General features: G+C 35.7%; 1 non-coding gene across 1 annotated transcript; it reads left to right on the top strand.

Annotated features, from left to right (window-relative positions):
* The first annotated feature begins 14,003 nt into the window (after positions 1-14,003).
* Positions 14,004-14,130, top strand: LOC127970814 (U6atac minor spliceosomal RNA). The gene has a single exon (XR_008156685.1). It is a non-coding gene; the product is annotated as a U6atac minor spliceosomal RNA (small nuclear RNA).
* Positions 14,131-18,874: the final 4,744 nt, after the last annotated feature.

Here is an 18,874-nt window from a genome sequence, read left to right as displayed (position 1 = left end):
TGTGGTGCATAAAGTTGCCTACAAAAGTATCTCTAAAAGACTTATGTACTGTACATGACACATAAGTTAAATTCTATAAAAATGATAGTCATAGCTGTTAAGAAGTCTATGAAATGGTGTCATTAGATCATTGTAACGGTGATATTAGCCAAACTATTATGAGAAAATAAAAACACTTTATTTCCATAGGACAACAGTTTTGTTCAGATACAATAGTTGCTCCAGGTAGTGTTACTTTAGTAAACACGTTACATTTTCATATGGTGCACTAGTGGTATATTTTGTTTGTTTAAGTTTTAGTAATTTTACCTAAACATACTATTTCATCTAATATTTATATTTTGTTTATTTTTTATTAGCATTAGATTTTAGTATTAACAATGACAGCACTGAGGAACTCATGTGGTCTCCTTTTATTTCTCAATAAGAGAAAGTTAACTTGTATTTTAGTGAAGTACTTTTGTCTTCCGTAAACTTCTTATGTATGATTCTTACATTGAATTTCCTAAATTTGTAACAGAAGTCTTCCTGGTATCCAAGATGAGCTATCTTTGAATCTTTTGCTGCCTTCTGAATATCTACCACTCCAACTGCATTCAGCAGAATGTGGGAAGCCTTCACTACAGAACAAGAAGTCATTGTGATTGCACAAATGAAGAAAGCGTGAGGCCAGACTTTCCTTCCTTGACCTTTCAATGGGTTTGTGCTGTTGTTGGATGGAAGAAAACAAGAAGAAGAAGAAAAAAACACCTGAGTGAGTGAGTGAATGAGTGAATGAATGAATGAACGGGAGGAATAGATATATCTAGATGGAAATGAAGAATGAAGTAGAATGGCAACGTGGTAGCTGGTAGCAGCCTGCAGCTGTCTGAACCAATGCTGGGCCAACTGTGGGACTGTCACTGCTAATTAACCATGGCTTCACTCTGTCTTGCTCTCCCTGTCTTTCTCTCCTCACTAAACCCTGAACCGTCCCCTCTGTCCACCTCTATCCCTCATTTCTTCACATCCAATGAGCTTCCCAATCCTCTGCCAGAGACTTCGTGCTAAGGGAGCTGTGCTAGCCTAGATCTGTCAAGCATCATTAGCTTTATTAATATTAGCACTCATTATGTATCTCATATTTGCATGACAGGTGTTTATGCACACTCCTTATAGACCTCTAATGACTTATCAGTTATATGCTTAACATTATTAATGCAGAGAGAGCTTGTTTTTATTACTTTTAATACTTTTTTAGGGTGATGCCAGAGGTCCAGAATTTAAGTAGCCTATTTTATTTTTTTATATATATTTTTTTTAAAACAAATGTTATTTTAAATAAAAACGACATTTATTTATGCCCCCGGACCCCCCTAGAGGGATGCAGGTCCACCCACCACTGGTTCATTAAATCTTACGTGAGCTGATGTGAACTCCCACCCATCACCATTAGCCCGTTTTTTTTTTTTTGGTCGCAGCCCCAGATGTTTTCAAATCCTATAAAAGCCCCTGATCATAAACAAACAATATAGGATGTGTATCAGTATAATGGATCTTTGCATTTATTGCATTACTAACATTATTCAAACAAAATAAAATAGAGGAACACTCACTGCTCTTAATTAAGTAATTTATTGCTTCACTAGGTATTTGTGTATATTTACTGAAGGTGGTAAGTGATTTTTCTAAACATTCTGGCAACACTGCAGGAAATATTTTTGGTGCATTAAAAATTGTGCCCATTAATTCACCAGCAGACATGCGAATCCAGCAAAAATTGTTGCATTGAAAGTCACCGAAATTAAGTATTTGAACTTCATGGTTAAATATAAAATGGGTGTAAAAATGAAAAGGTCTACTTTTTGAAAAATACATAAATAAATCAAAATAAAAAGGACCCCCCTTCCACTAGGCTAGCTACGGGCCTGAAAAAATTATACCAACATGGAAAACATTTGCCCTCAAACTCTTTCAAGATGAGTGTCATTTCCCTCTGGTTAAATCAGATGCCCGATTTGAGAACAAATTTTTTTTTTGCATCAGCTGTTTGCAGTGTTTCTATCCATTCTGGGGTGCATCTCCTAGATCCAAGTATGGTCGCAAGTTCTGTTGTTGCCAGTAGAGTTCAGTGGAACCCGCAATCATTGCTAAATGCACCCCGGGTTTCGAGATTTAGCATGTGAATATTAATTTGTTTGAATCAGCTCACCTAATTAGGCTTACTGCATCATTTGGTGTGTTATTTGTCTGTTTTAAGACTCAGTTTATAGACAAGCACAATGATATGAGAGTACACCTGCATGTGCACCTTGTGATGACTCAGTATTGCAGGTAAGGACACTTCCCTACTTGTCCACTACAGTCCATGTCATCGTAAAAAGATGTACCTTACAGTACCATGTAAATACCATGGTAAATGAGCGTAATAATCATGCAGTTATGTAGTATATTGACTTTTATTTATATATTTTCATATTTGAATGTACTAATGTATCATGGTATTTCTGTCTGATATGGTATTTCACTGTACCACTGCCCCAGTGTCCTGTTTGGAGAGAAACTTTAACTTGTGCTTAATGTACAGTAGCCTGCAAGTCTTTCAGATATGCTTTGTAGCATTGTAGCCTACCATTGTTCATCACATATAATATTCACTATATTATTTTACTAACAATTTGAGTCAAATGTTGAATGGAAAAATTAACAGCATTTTCAGAATTTCCTTATTTGGTATTTCCCATTTTTTATATGCTTTAATAACAGCAGAGTTTCTTGAGCTTCATGTAAACCCTGGTGCTCATGTTATGAATTGAACTGAAAACCATTTAATAAGCAATAATGTGTAAATCTCTTAAATTATATAATAGTTCACATGGGCAGTGTCAAAAATGTGTGTATTATGAACTCTCTAATATTTCTTCATTCACATTTTGTTCCACAAATCCTAATATTGTACATGCTGCTTATTTCCAAATCTACATTAGATATAATAATTAGATGTATAATGTGGTCTAATACTTTTGGACTGCACTGTAGGTGACTTACAAAACAAAGTTCTCTATTTCTCCAGAAGCAGTTTGATAGAATCTTTGTGACGGTTAAACAAGAATACCCGCTGAGCCACATGTCTGCCTGTTAACCAAAACCTTCCCGGCAGTATTTCATAAGTAAGGTGACATGTTAAGCAAAGATAAAAGAAGAAGATTATCACTTTGACGCTTCAGGAAACCTTGCTATTTAGAGCTCTCCTGACCTCATTTTACAAGACTACATGTCTGAGTGTGTTTGTGTTTGAGGTAGATTCTTATTTTGCTAATGACTATGCAAATGAAGTTCACAACTCAGCATACATCTCTGCAGCTAGAATAAAAAAATCTATTCATAATGGAAAACAGTGGGAGAGTTAATCCAGCATTGGTTCATTTAAATGTTTTGTGTATAAAGCCTCTTCCTAATAAGGTCCATTTCCAATGAAGGCATGGCGTTCTCATTTCTTTTGATCTTGAATGAGAATGTTTTCTGTTCTGTGCAACCGTATTGTGACTCATGTTGTGGTTTCTTCCAGATTTTGTTACACATTCTTTGTATTTCTTAGTGGTGATGGTAAAATGAGATAAAATACCCTGGAAAGGTGAGTACACCTGCTGTAAAAGAGTTCCTCCTCCACCTAGTGGTCAAATCAAAGAAGTAGGTAAGGCACTGACAGAATAAAGAATCAAAAGAATAAAAGTAGTCATGGAAATGAAAGTAGGCCTACATTCTTTCATTAATAGGAGTTGTAATACAGAACATTTCCAGAGCTGCACTTAATCAGATAATGAAATGAACATTTATGATAGTATGCATAAAGAAAGTGAATATGTGAATTGAAAGGAATGGTATAATCTAATTTTGTTCATTATCATTTAACCATCCGCTTTATTCATTGTAGGCAGTGCTTCGTCTGTGTCGTGTCTCTCTCTTGATGTTTAAGGGTGATGTCCTTGCCGCTCTGTCCTAGGAGGGGCCAGAGTTAATGCAGTGCTATATTTGTGTTGACCCTCAGGGGCCATTAAATCACATAATTTCTTCATCAGCTGGGTCTGACCTGATTTTCTAGACAGCCTCCTCAAGCAGTGTTGGGGGAAAATTTTTTAAATAGTACGGAAATGTAGATACATTCATGTAATACTGCATTTCATTTTTATTTTTGCCCTGCAGAGAAAAAAAAAAGATGCTAAAGAACTTTACTTTAACTAGTAATTTGGTTGATCATGGATTTTTTAAGGTACATTATTTTATTTTTTAAATAAAACATTTTTTTTTTTGTACAGTATGTCTGTCTGTGTGTGTGTGTGTGTGTGTTTGTGTGCTTGCTAGCACAGGTTAAAGTAATTGTTAACCCCAAAACGACAATGTGCAAAACATTTACTATCACCTAGGCCATCAAAGATGTAGATGGGTTTGTTTCTTTATTGGAACACATTTGGAGAAATTTAGTATTACATCACTTGCTCACCATTGGATCATCAAAATGAAGTTCAGAGAGAGAGAGAGAGATGATAAAATCATTACAATAATCCACATTACTCCAGTTGACATCATGTCTTGCATTTAGGACCTTTTGGACCGTATTTATGTTTTTTTTTATTTTTTTTAACATAGTTGATCTGTGTATATTTCTTTCCTGATTCAGAGAAGACAACTTTTACACTGAAGAAAGCAATTTAATGGAAAAATAAGCAATGATTTGTAGTTAAAAACATCTTGATGAGTTTGTTTATTACAGACATGCAGCTTTTCACTTTTTATAAGATATTAATGGATAAACTAGAGTTGTGTATTCTGACGGCACCCATTCACTGCAGAGGATCCATTGGTGAGCAAATGATAATGCTAAATTTCTCAAAATCTGTGTTCGATGAAGGAACAACCTTCACTAGATAAAATATGGTGAAATTTAGGTCGAAGGTAAATAGCTGTGTACTATAGGGCGCCATCCCTGAGGTGCTGTGAAGTGTGCAGTAAGGTCATGGCTGTTTATCCAACCTTGAATTGGACAGGTGAGCTCCAGGGGGTGGCTGCGGCCACGTAACATTCCTCTGAGCTGTCAGTGCTGGTGAGGGGGGAGGTAAAGAAAGCACCCTCTGTCTGTCAGAGAGGGAAAAACAGATGGTAAGAGAAGAGAGAGGTGTTGTAAGCTAGTGGTGGGTCATGGGTCTGTTTTGATTGCAGGAACAAAACATTCAACTAATTAAATGGTGCATATTTGACATCCTATGGTGCATAGGATGGAAAATTAAACAAACTTTAAATAGATAAACTAAATAGAACTGAACAAAAGTGTCTGATTGTTGGCATACATTCATCTGATGCTTGTTAGAAGCTAGCCAATTTAGTAGGCATGCATAATATAGTGACACCATAATATGTTAGTTATATTAGATAAACAGTCTACAAACCCGATTCCAAAGAAGTTGGGATACTGTACGAATTGTGAGAAAAAAGGAATGGAATAATTTACAAATCTCATAAACTTATATTTTATTCACAAGAGAATATAGATAACATATCACATGTTGAAAGTGAGACATTTTTAAATGTCATGCCAAATATTGGCTCATTTTGGATTTCATGAGAGCTACACATTCCAAAAAAGTTGGGACCGGTAGCAATAAGAGGCCGGAAAAGTTAAATGTACAAATAAGGAACAGCTGGAGGACCAATTGTCAACTTATTAGGTCAATTGACAACATGATTGGGTATAAAAAGAGCCTCTCAGAGTGGCAGTGTTTCTCAAAGTCAAGATGGGCAGAGGATCACCAATTCCCCCAATGCTGCGAAAAATATTGGAGCAATATCAGAAAGGAGTTTCTAAGAGAAAAATTGCAAATAATTTGAAGTTATCATCATCTACAGTGCATAATATCATCCAAAGATTCAGAGAATCTGGAACAATCTCTGTGTGTAAGGCTCAAGGCCAGAAAACCATACTGGATGCCCGTGATCTTCAGGTCCTTAGACGGCACACAATCACATACAGGAATGCCACTGTAATGTAAATCACAACATGGGCTCAGGAATACTTCCAGAAAACATTGTTGTGAACACAATCCACCGTGCCATTTGCTGTTGCCGGCTAAAACTCTATAGCTCAAAAAAGAAGCCATATAAAATGGACTGTGGCAAAGCGAAAAACTGTTCCGTGTCAGACGAATTTAAATTTGAAGTTCTTTTTGGAAAACTGGGATGCCATGTCATCCAGACTAAAGAGGACAAGGACAACCCAAGTTATCATCAATGCTCAGTTCAGAAGTCTGCATCTCTGATGGTATGGGGTTGCATGAGTGCGTGTGGCATGGGCAGCTTACACATCTGGAAAGGCACCATCAATGCTGAACGGTATATCCAAGTTCTAGAACAACATATGCTCCCATCCAGATGTCGTCTCTTTCAGGGAAGACCTTGCATTTTCTAACATGACAATGCCAGACCACATACTGCATCAATTGCAACATCATGGCTGCGTAGGAGGAGGATCCGGGTACTGAAATGGCCAGCCTGCAGTCCAGATCTTTCACCCGTAGAAAACATTTGGCGCATCATAAAGAGGAAGATGCGACAAAGAACTCCTAAGACAGTTGAGCAACTAGAAGTCTGTATTAGACAAGAATGGGACAATATTCCTAAACTTGATCAGTCCCCAGACGTTTGCAAACTTTTATAAAAAGAAGAGGTGATGCCGCACAGTGGTAAACATGGCCTTGTCCCAACTTTTTTAGATGTGTTGATGCCATGAAATTTAAAATCAACTTTTTCCCTTAAATGATACACTTTCTCAGTTTAAACATTTGATATGTCATCTATGTTGTATTCTTACTAAAATATTGAAACTTAAAACTTCCACATCATTGCTGTTTTTATTCATAATGTGTACAGTATTTTTTGAAATCAGGTTTGCATATAAGATACGATTTTTTTATTTTATTAATTTTATTTTTGTATTTCTCATTTCCCTTAGTTCCGTTATTTAGTGTACATTTGCTGTGATACTATGTTCACTTTAATTGATCATTTAATATAATTGTCATTTAACACCGTTAAGTGTGATCTTTAGCAAATATCAAAATAATTACCATTGTGGTGAAGCATAACTTCACTTATACATTTTAAATGGACTTTATTTCTAGTAATTGGTTCTGACTACAAAATTGTACAGTTAATCATTAGCTGTTGAGAAACCATCAAATTTAAGACTTAAGGATACCCTCAACTGTTATAGTTTGTCATGGTAATATTAAATTCCATATTTTGTGGTTTTAAGGACATTTTTGTATGATGTTGATGTCGCTGCTTGATGTTCAGCATTAAAATATAGTTCTTGAAGTAAAACCATTGAGAACTGCTGTAAGCGGTGTTTCAGAGAAGGAACTCAAGTAGCAGAGGCAGCTTGCTGTAGTCTTATGATTAGAGTAAGAGAAAGATTGTGAAGGAAGAACTCTGAGATGCTGAGTAGAAAATGGGGAACAAATGAAATAATGAGAGTGGAAGTGAATGGAGGGCTTATCGTCTCACAGCTCTTTACATGGTCAGAGGGTCAGAAAAGTCTCTTAGCCGCTGTTTCTTTTCCAGCAGCTCTAATTAAGATCTCCAACGCACATGATTCAATTATGATGAAGCAGGCGTTTATTATTGAGGAAAAAAACTGCCTTGACTAATGAAAGTTTCAGGCAATATCCTGAGGCGCTTCCTCTCACCATTTCTCTCGCTGCCTAGTTTTGTTCTCTCTCTCTCATATCTTTTTGCTCTCTTGCTGTCAATCAGACAGCATCTTCTCCACCCCTCTCTTCCTTTGCATTGCTGTTTTATCTCCTCCAACCTGCTTCTGCAGCAAGTCAGTCTCAGTTTGACTAAACGGTGAGGAATGTCTGTGTTAAAAGGCAGCCATGCTTTGATGCTTGTGTCTGTTACTGTATAGATAAAAATAGTTAGAAGTTTTCAGTCTGTACCCCAGATTATGAAAGCCAATGAAGCTATGCATAATCAGAATGGCTATGGTTTGCTTCAGTCTGTTTTTCCAGTGTAATTTCATCAGTATTTTTAGGGTGTATGTAGAGTTTATGTCTTGAAGACATATTGCACTACTTTTTGTATAGATGCTTATATTGACAATAGCAATGTTTAGATCCCTTTTAAAATGTAAACTGCATTTTGTATGTACAACTTTGAGATGGTCTGTATAGAATCCACCATGCAAAAACTACCAATTTAAATTAAATTTATGCATTTACACTTTTATCCAAAGCGACTTACATTGCATACATGCTTACAATTTTCTCATAACATGTGTTCCCTGGGATTCAAACCCCCAACCTTGTGCTTGCTAATGCAATGCTCTACCACTTCAGCTACAGGAACACTTAAAATGTAAACATTTAACAATTTAAACTTTGCATTTCTGTATTTCATTTATAATGTAAATATGCTATTTAAAAGGTCTTTTTTGGATAAAGTTTGACCTGTAAGAGACTTATTTTACAGACAAGTTAGTGTTAATTTAGTTAACGCAAACTGTGACAACTTGGTGATGACGAGAAGACGAGATGACGAGAAGACAATAAGGTCAAGATAATATACATACATATATATATATATATATATATGTGTGTGTGTGTGTGTGTGTATTCATCAGTTTATCTCATGGTTATCTCATAACTCATGGTTTGCTAATATGATAAATAATAACTCAAAAGTACATTTGACACAGGACTAAAATAAGACTAAATTAAAAATGAATGACAAAATAATTACAAGAAGTCATCCGGTAGAGCCACAAAACATTTTAGTGGTTCAGGTTTTATTTTTTAATTTATTTCAGCTAAAATAGTATAGAATTATTTATTGTATAGACCATCATTTTTAGATCTCCAGTACATACAGAAAAGTATTCACATTTCAGAATCATTCCTGTTGTGTACCAAAGCATAGAAAAAATGATCTGTAGACAAAGAGGGTTTTTTTTATTTTATTTTGTGGGACACCATTTGCTGTCCTGTCTCACTTTTGCTGACTTGGGCAAGATAAGACATGAACAAAGGGAAAAACAACCACTGCTTCTTATAAGTGTAAGATGGGATAGACTAGACAAAAAAAAAAAAACTTTGTTCAAATCCCAACATGAGATAGTTGATGTGTTCAGCTTCATTGTTTATCATGTCTGACCAGATTTTACTCAAGTAAATCTCCTCTCCATCAATATTTGTTGTGTTTTTTCGGCAGGTTCGCTCACACTCTCTCCAAATCCTTTTTTACTAAAAACAGAAACTATTCATCTTGACTGCATGCTTGCTTCATGGCCTGTATCACACAACATCTTTGGGGCTTAGTGAGTGATGCTGATCTCTGATGCCCCTTTCTGTAGTCCATCCAAGGCTGCAGCCATCTATAAACTATTGGGATTGGAAGACTGCCCTTCTCCGGAACAACACTCCTGTGATGGTGCCTGCCATCAGGGTACTGATGCATGGAATCCAGGAAACTCACCTCAGTGTCTGGTAGTAATGTATTACTGTTGGCAGGCAGAATATACACACGGCTTTCAGGAGATAGATGGCTTGTTTGCAGAGGCCAGTGGGGCTGTAGACAGGATGGATCAGCGTTTCAGTCTGCCGGGAAGGTGTCTTAAAGAGAGATGGGGAAAATGCATGGAGAAATAGCAGGCTTAGGTGCTGTTCGGTCAGAAGTATGACAGCAGTCGTTTGGGGAGAGAAGGGAGATAATTTTGCTGAAATATATGAAGGTCATGAACAGTGCTGGAAACAAAGTTTTTCTTTATAAGGGACTAGATTTGCCAGCTGAAACAGATTTCAAGGGTGTTTTTTTTTACAACTGAGATAAGAATTTTAAAATGTATCTCATGCACACCAAGAATGAATTTATTTGTTTAAAAATACAATAAAAAAACTATAAATCTGGGGCAAGTTACTTTGCAAAAAAATGTGGTGTATGTATATATATTTATCAATTATACTGCATATATCATACACTGAAAAAAACACTTGCACATATCGTACACTTTTTAAATTCACAAACATTTTTAATCACAGTTCTGATTTCTGTTACACTAAAAAAATATACTAACTTTTTTAAGGTAAGTGGTTGCAATCAATTCATTTGAGCTACATTTAAATAAAATTAGTTGACTAACTTTCAAAAAAAAAAAATGTTTGCAACAACTTAACTTCAAAAAAATTAGTATCTTTTTTTAGATCATATTTGTGATTATTAATGAAAATGAAATGAGAACTCGTTAAAGGGAATCTATTGACTTTGAAAAATGCCAATTAATTAGTGACAAAGAAATTCATGAAAAAGATTCCGTTTTTTGATAAATCACCAGGAAAAATCCGATAATGTCATCCCAGACCTCATCTTTTCACAAATCCCTTTGGAAGCAAAGATGTTTACTGAAAACCAGGCCTCATTTGCATATCTTGTCATTTATCATCTCAACAAAGAGGTGTCAAAGAACATCACATCAAACATTTCTAACAATTTCATCAGCAGAAATAGCCTTCAGAAGTGTCTAACTTAAACGTGGTGTAAGCCTACCATGTAATGCTAAATCAGAATGTAAGACATCGATGTCTCAGCGGCTCTGTTTCGCCATCATGTTACTCCAACAACTGTGTTTGTGCACTGGTTTAAAAATATGGATCAAAAAAGCCATGGATTTGCCTGTGAGACCTGTCCTTGATGTAGAAGCAAATCTGTCTCCAATCCAGAAACATATTCCCTCACTTTCAACTGAACATGCATCCAAGCTCCGGTTTCTGTTTTCTCAATAAAGTGTGGTTTCTGTTATAAATATTTTGGGAGCGTTTCACCTGAAGTTAATGGAAATCATTTTAAAACACATGCAGGAATGGCAGGCACAACCACACAGAAATATCTTCTGACCAAGATTAGATTACCACTGACAAATTCCAGAGCCCACGTTTAAAAAACTCAACAGACCATTCTGCTTCTCTGAAACCATCACAGGAGTCATCCAGCTAGAAAAAGAAAACAATGCACAGAAGACAGGAAATCTCACAAATGTCAAAAAGATGGACAGAGAAGGCTGAATTCATTGAACATGTCAGCAGGCGAGCAAATGTTCTTTTGATTATTGCCATAAAAATCTGGTGTGCAGCTTATTCTTGTCAAAAACTGCCAATTTAGACAGAAAATGTCTGTCTACTTGACATAAACTGACCAATCAGAGTTCACTTTGGTTTATTTGCTGTCAAAGTGTGGATTTATTTGAAATAGAGAGACGTTCAACTATTTGCCACTAATTTGGAAAAATTGCATAATAAAAGCCAGTCAGATTGGGAATGGTGATTCCAGCAATCTTTTGGTCTTTATTTTGTAATATTTATCAGTTGACTGACTGTAAGTAGTCCGTGACCATGCCTTTGGAAAATTATGTCTCAAACAAACAAACAGAAACCTCAATATGTACCTACAAACCACATACATAAATTATATACATATGTCTCTAACATTCTTTAAGAGATTTTCTTAGTGTTGCACAGAAGAAAGAAAGCCATATGGGTTTGGAATGACAAGAGGGTGAGTAAATGATGTCAACATTTTTATTTTGGTGTGAACTGTCCCTTTAAGATGCATGCATATGATAAATTTCGAGACTAATCAAATAAACACAACTGGCTGAGTGGGAGCAGGTGATACCCTGAGATTTTCATGGCAAAGAGAAGTCATTTGCATTGATTTGTAGCAGTCGGGTCTGGGGACCTTTGAGATACACATACTGTATAGCCTTTTCAACATTAAAGACTTGCTTGAATGGTAAATCCATATCTAAGATACTGCATATGTCTTTGTGGTTTTGTATAAAAGTTATTTGACAAAGAAAAAAATTTATTTCATCACCCAAGTCATAGTTCTGATCAATCGAAGCAGTTCATATTTATTCAAGCTTTATCCATGCGGAACATAGCTGGTCCAAAGTGCGTGCCAGCCCAGTAGGTGACCCTGAAGAGCCCGATCTCGTTTAATCTTTGTCCTAGTGTGCATCTGGACAAGCAGACTCTCCTTCAGAGCAGTGCATCATGTGGCGTCAGTTCCACAGAGACCCGCACAGAACAATCAATGCAGGAAATGCTCTCAGAACTGAGGGAAGTTAATGGCCCTGCCTTGTTCTGCATCAGATATGATCAATGTAACAAATGAGTACAGTTAAGACTTCTCACCATATCAGATGCTCATAGAAGATAAGCACTTTGTTTAAGCTGTTTAAACATTGATGTGTTTGGTTTGTGGAGGGTTTGTTTTCTCACAAATTTTAGTCTTAAAGGAATTGTTCACCTTGAAATTAAAAATGTCGTCATTTACCCACCTTTGTGTCAGTCCAAACCTGTTTTGGCTTTCTTCCAAAGATTCTGAAAGGAGAAAGAGAAGAAAAATAACTCTGCTGTGCTGCTTTTCATATAGTGCACAAGAATAAGAATACTTCACTTATTATATACTTATTATGAAAGTATAAAGTTGGTAATGCAACTCATAGAATACATTTCAAGTCTTCTGAAACCATTTCTTAGAAAGAGACTGAAATTCAATCATTTTATCTATTACGTCTCTCAAATTGCTTTTAGATTTCCTTCTTGATTTGTCATATTTTATATCAGAATGCTATTGGTTGTTGCATTCACTACCAGTGGGGTTTGGAAGATTATTTAATGTAAAATCTCATCTGGCTCACTAATGCTAATAAAATAACAGTTTTCTATTTGAAGATAATAAAGTATTATTAGTTCCCTAGTTTTGAACAGCCATTATTCCAGTCTTCAGAATCACATAATCCTTTAGAAATCAATCTAATATGCTGATTCGGTGCTCAAGAAACATTTCTTCTTATTATTATAAATGTTGAACAGTTCTGCTGCTTAATAATTTTTTTTTTTTTTTTTTTTTTTAGAAACCATGACAAATTTTTGGTAGTGGTTTGGTAGTGAGTTTGGTAGTAAATGGTAGTGTATGTTGTACTAATTATAGTGGTAGGCAAGATTATCAGTGCCTTAACTTAAATATTTAAATACTTAAAGCTGCGGTAGCGAACTTTTGATCCGCCACGGTATCCCCGAAGCAATATAAAATAGTCAGAATATAAACACTTATTATAGATGTACCCTAATGATTCAGGACAAGCTAAAAACACGGTTTGGAAAATGGATTCATGGTGTACTCGCTTATTATATACATTTTTCTACATTTTGAACACAAACAAAGTTACAGACCGCAGCTCTGATTGGTTGTTTCTTACCGGGAGCGGATGCATTTCTGCAAATGGCAATAGGACCACTGGCAGGAGCAAGAGGAGCTTGATTTTTTCACAGATTATCTGTCTCATATTCTACTGTCAGGACATAATGACAGGTTTAATAAATATGTAAAAAATATTTTTTTTTACAAAAGTTCTCTACAGCACCTTTAACCCGTAATGCTTCAAATGATGTGGAATGTGCTGTAGCAAACAAGTTTTATGGGCAACTTCTGGACTCTAAACATTCACCTGAGAGTAGACTTTCAAATGAATCCACTATCCATTAAACTGATACTAAAAAATCAGCTTAAACTAAAGATTTATAGTTTTGTGTCAAGGAAAGTTAAAATAACAGCTTCAGCAAGGTCAACATTTCTCAACAGCAGACAAAGTGCTAAAAGCCCAAGTGCAAAAGCCTGTTCGTGTTGCACTACACAAATTCACTGATGGAAAGGCAGCTTGTGATGGATAACAAGACAGCTCAGACACAGGGGACAGAACTGGGATCAGATTGGACAGATCATCAGAGGTGAGATGTGTGGGGAGATGGGTGACACTCTCAAGGCCTGGGGTTACTAGATTGAGCGACAGGATTGTGTCACCTCCTCAGCACATAACGAACTCTCGCCTTCTAATTGGAATGAGGTGTCAGAGAAGTTGATCGTCACTATCATCGTTTTCATTTAGACTCAGATGCTCCATCAACACCCTGGTGTTTTTTTTTGACAGTAGAGAAGGTTAGTGCTGTCTTAGACAAGGATGGAAGAGGTTCTAGTGACCTTCAGCACACATTGCCACCTACTCTCTCATATTTTGTGTGGTTATGAAGTGGTAAAAGCTCTGGTAGCTGTGGAGTTCCATTTGTGTTACCAATAGAGCCTTTCGCACCGCAGGAACCTTTTCATAGTACCAGAACTAATTTTGGAACTAGCCACTTTTGGGCATTTTCGCACTGTATATATATATATATATATATATATATATATATATATATATATATATATATATATATATATATATATATATATATATAGACCAATATGGTACCAATATTAAACAGATTTTACACTAAATACAACTAAGACATGACGTGTGGAATCAGCGGTTTAAAAACAAAAAACTAATTGGAACAAATAGCTTGTTACTAGAAAAGATGCACTAGTTCGAGAACAATGTCACGCTACTGAAAAATGTAGTTAGAGTAGCAGTGTTCAATCTGAGAGTCATAGAAATAAATTCCACTCACTCTTATCTCATTGTTATGCATGCCTTCTAAGCATTTTTAGTAGAAATTGAAATTCAGCCCAGGGACTGCTAAGAGCACAGATAACATGAGGCTCGACACAAGTCATAACAGATGAGTTTTTACTACAGTTACTGTGGGGTCTTCTTTGACCTCTATTTGTTTGCTGCAGTACACTGAAACCCCTTGGTGGTCTCCTGTGGGAAATAACCCAGTGAAAATGAACAGAGTGGAGCACGGGCATTGAATACGCTGTGTGATTTAAAAGACCTTTCTTGCTGCCGCTGGAAAGCAGTCATTTGTGAGTGGTTGCATAACAGACAGGCCAAATGAATATGGTTTAAAAGCTTTTTAGTGCTGCAGTATAGCTTTATTAGCCTTAACTGCTCTTCACCGCTGCCGTGGATATGAGCTACACAGGAAGTACTTGATGCAGCAAATAACAGCTCTCATTTTAAGGTCATTGGTCATGATGGATGTAACAGGAAAACAGAGATTATTTTGCACTGTTTTTGTTGGTTGGTTTCACCTAGCAAAGGCATTTGAAAGTGTGTGTGCCACAAAAAAAAAAACACTTTCCTTTCCTTTATCATTTTAATGGCTTTATAATGGCCAAATTCAGCACTCAACATTCAGGATTATTCAAATTCCCAGCTGAACGTCTCTGGAGGTCATTGATGCCCTTGAAAAAAAGTTGCTGTTGAGTCCAGTGGCCTAAAGTAAGTGTCTTTGAGAGATCCTTATTTCCATAATGCCTAAAGTCAGAAAACAATGTAGTAGCTACTTCAGCATGATTTCCCATCCTTATCCAGCAGGTGTGTAATTGGCTGTATGTGGCTACTCTGGGTTGCTGGTAGGAACAGTGTCTTCTGTGCTGCTCAGACTAATTGGATCTTTAGCCTTCAGGAGTCTTGATAACTAGCCAAGCAAGACAAGGGACATTGGCATTGTAGATGTAAAAAAAAAAAGATTGTGCAATCTTTCAAAAAAAAATCTTTTAAACTTAACATTTTTTGATTGGTTGATTTAATTTGTAATTTGCACTAACAATGTTCAATCTTTGGAATACAATGGCCCAAACCCAGTGCTGTTATTAGTTACTAAAGCTATTAAAAATGTAATAAAAATTAATAAAAATTTCTTATTAACTGAAATATTAAACTTAATAATCGTAAAAGTTGGCTGAAATAATTCATCATTTTAGTGCTCCATCTTAAACATAGAACAAGAATTGAATAAAAAAGCAATAAATAAATAAATAAAAATTAAAGCTAATTCAAAATGTAAAATACTGTAACAATATTTATGTAATACTAAAAAACCCCTGCTGAATATTTTGATTTGCTAAGGTTAACTTCATAGCTTATTAGCTATTTAAAACTTTTTTCAGGCAATAAATATTATGATTATTTCAGTATTCAAATAATAATATTTTTTCTTTAAATACAATAGATTTTTGTAGTTTTAGATTAAAGTCTGAATAAGGTTTTGATCAAGGGTAAAATATAATATTTTTTAAAATAATATAAATAATAAATGAAATAATTTAATTAATCTATATAGAAGCCGTTTGTAAAGTAGCCAAAATAAATGAATATAATTTGTTTTGATGCTTTCTTAAAGTTAATGTTTTCTGTTAACTCCTGGGACAAGAGCTTGATAAAACTCCCAAATGTGCACAGTTATGAACTTCACTGTTCTCATTTTATGTATTCGTTCATACTGAGGCCATGCCAAGTGCTCTCCGCAGCTTTTTTTAAGCTTGATTCCTCTCTGTGGATTTTTATATGAGGCAACAAACTCCTTATTGAGGGTAAACTGCAAAACAAGCTGTTTAAAAACTTTAAAAGTTTCATGCACGGCATGCCTGCAATAACACTGGCTTGTACCAAGTGAATGTAATAGAATGTGTAAACCCCACACAGAGGCGTAACAATTGATAAAGGAGACATCAGCATCAATGATTAATTGATCATTGCATCCATGCAGCAGGAGAGAACCGTGAGCAGTCACAGCAAGCAAACAATCATTCCTGGGGACAGCAAATATATTAAAATTGGATCCTTGACACACATGGGCGATGGAAGGAACCATCCAATTTTCATTTTACCTATAGAAATTGCATTTCGTTCACCTCTGACAGTCGGAGCCCAGTTACTACGTGGCACCCCAATGATTTTTCTTGGTTTATGAAAGCTCACAGAGGCAGCCGCAGCTGGTGGAAGGCAGAAATTTTATTTGAGAAATAAAGTACGCTAGTGTTACAGTTTATGTGCAATGCAAAAACCATAACCATCCCGAGTTATCATTCTTCAGTGACCTTTGTGCATTGTTGACATGGAAACGCAGATCATGAATGTTTAATGGGAAAAAAAGACTAATGAGAGACCCAGGATGACACTAACTCAAAGCCGCAGGGTTAAAAGGACAAGCGGCATAATCAACCCTGCCAGCAGAACACAAGGAGAGGGCAGGGAGAGGACGTCACACATGAGTAAAGGTGTTAGTGGCACACATTGATGATGCTTTTGCATATTCACACGCTTACACAGACCACATAATGTTTACCTACACGCACACTGCTCTGCTGTAGCCAGAGATAAGGCACATCCTGGAGAGAAGTAAATAGTAAACATTCAGGATGAATGTTTCAATCCTCTCGGGCACTATTTTCCTCTCTTGGCTTTGAATCTCCTAGTCACAAACTAAATCTCAAGGTCTAACCTTAGCTAGTGTGCAGACAAATTATCATCTTTGCAGAGCACTGAACTGGGTCAGGCAGATTTGTGAAATGTATAAAATTGGATTGATATGTTATTATTATTTAGTAACTACTCATTTATAAGTCGCTTTGGATAAAAGCATCTGCTAAATGACTACATGTAAATGTAAATTATTGTTATTGTTATTATTATTGTTAAGTCGGTAAGCTTGAGAACTCAATATATTTTGAAAAAATTTTGTTTATTCCTGTGATGGCAAAGCTGAATGTCAGCAACAATTACTCCAGTCTTGTCACTTCAGTGTTCTTCAGAAATCTTCTGAATAATGTGATGATAATGTTTCTTGAGCTCCAGTGTTGAAAACAGTTTTGCTGTGTAAAGTTTTTGCTCAAACCATGATATATTTTTAGGATGCTTTGATGAATAGAAGGCCCAAAACAACAACATTTATTTGAAATGTAATTATTATTGTAACAATGTTATAATCTTTGCTATCACTTCACTATCAAACAATTGAATCCATCTTTACTTAATCAAAAGTATTAATTTCTTTTTAAAAATCATACGGACGCCAAACGTTTTATTTTTATATTATTTCATGTTTCATATTAATTGTTTATTTTTAGAACATATTTTACATTGTATTATAAAAAAATCTTATTTTTAATGTAATTATAACCCATGGTAAATGACCCATGGTTGTAAAACAGCCTCATTTTCTGAAAGCTATTAGGTAACACCTATTTTTTCCACTGGGGTGCCATGGTTTGAAGCTAAAAAACAAAACAAACCAAAAAAACTAACAAACAAAAAAAAAAACAACAACAGGAATGTATTATTATATATACATATATTACAACTAGTATATGTATTGAACTGACTCTTTTCTCTTAATTATCAGCATATAAACATGTGAATGTTGCAGAAATGCATCAGTGAGTCTTTATGGACATTGGTTTTTAATGTTGTTAACACAACTGAGTGCATTCAGTAAGCCATAGATACCCTTCTCCAGCTGATACTCAGTGTAGTCTAATGAAACTTTACAGTGCTAGAGGGCTGTTATATGAACACACAGTACTGAGGGTACCAAGGCTTCAGCCTTCTATCTTTCCGGAAAGCCTTTTATAGAGGTCAATGCATCTGCGCTGTAGGCCTCTTCATATGCAATTTCAGGTTCTTTACAGGAGGTCAGTGTGGTCTAGAAATATTAGAGGAACATGAAATCTTAAGGAGTTTCAGAGGACTGCACAGATAAGAGCATATCTACATTTCAATAAGGTCAAAGCATGTGTGTTTCAATGCTTTAAAACTGTGAAATGTTGTTATACTTATATAGCCTCTAAACATCATTGTTGATAACCACGTTTAAAAGAGAGTCGGCTTTGATCACGAATATAAACTTGGTTTCTTAGGAGAACATAAGAAATGATATCATATTGCTAGTAAAAACATGCCAAACACTCAATTCAGTTGTTTCCCTGACGTATGTGAGGATATAACTTTTTCCAGTTAGCCAGCGTTCCTCTCATGTTCCTGTGCGATAGAGTGAACAAAGGAATGTGGGAATGATGTTTTCGAGGCTAAAGAAAACTTTCCCTTCTGTGTATTTCACTGACG

The sequence above is a fragment of the Carassius gibelio genome, chromosome B13 (assembly GCF_023724105.1).
Source record: "Carassius gibelio isolate Cgi1373 ecotype wild population from Czech Republic chromosome B13, carGib1.2-hapl.c, whole genome shotgun sequence".
Lineage (NCBI taxonomy): Eukaryota > Metazoa > Chordata > Actinopteri > Cypriniformes > Cyprinidae > Carassius > Carassius gibelio.
Note: the sequence above shows the minus strand (reverse complement) of the source record. Positions and strands in the feature narration are given on the sequence as shown.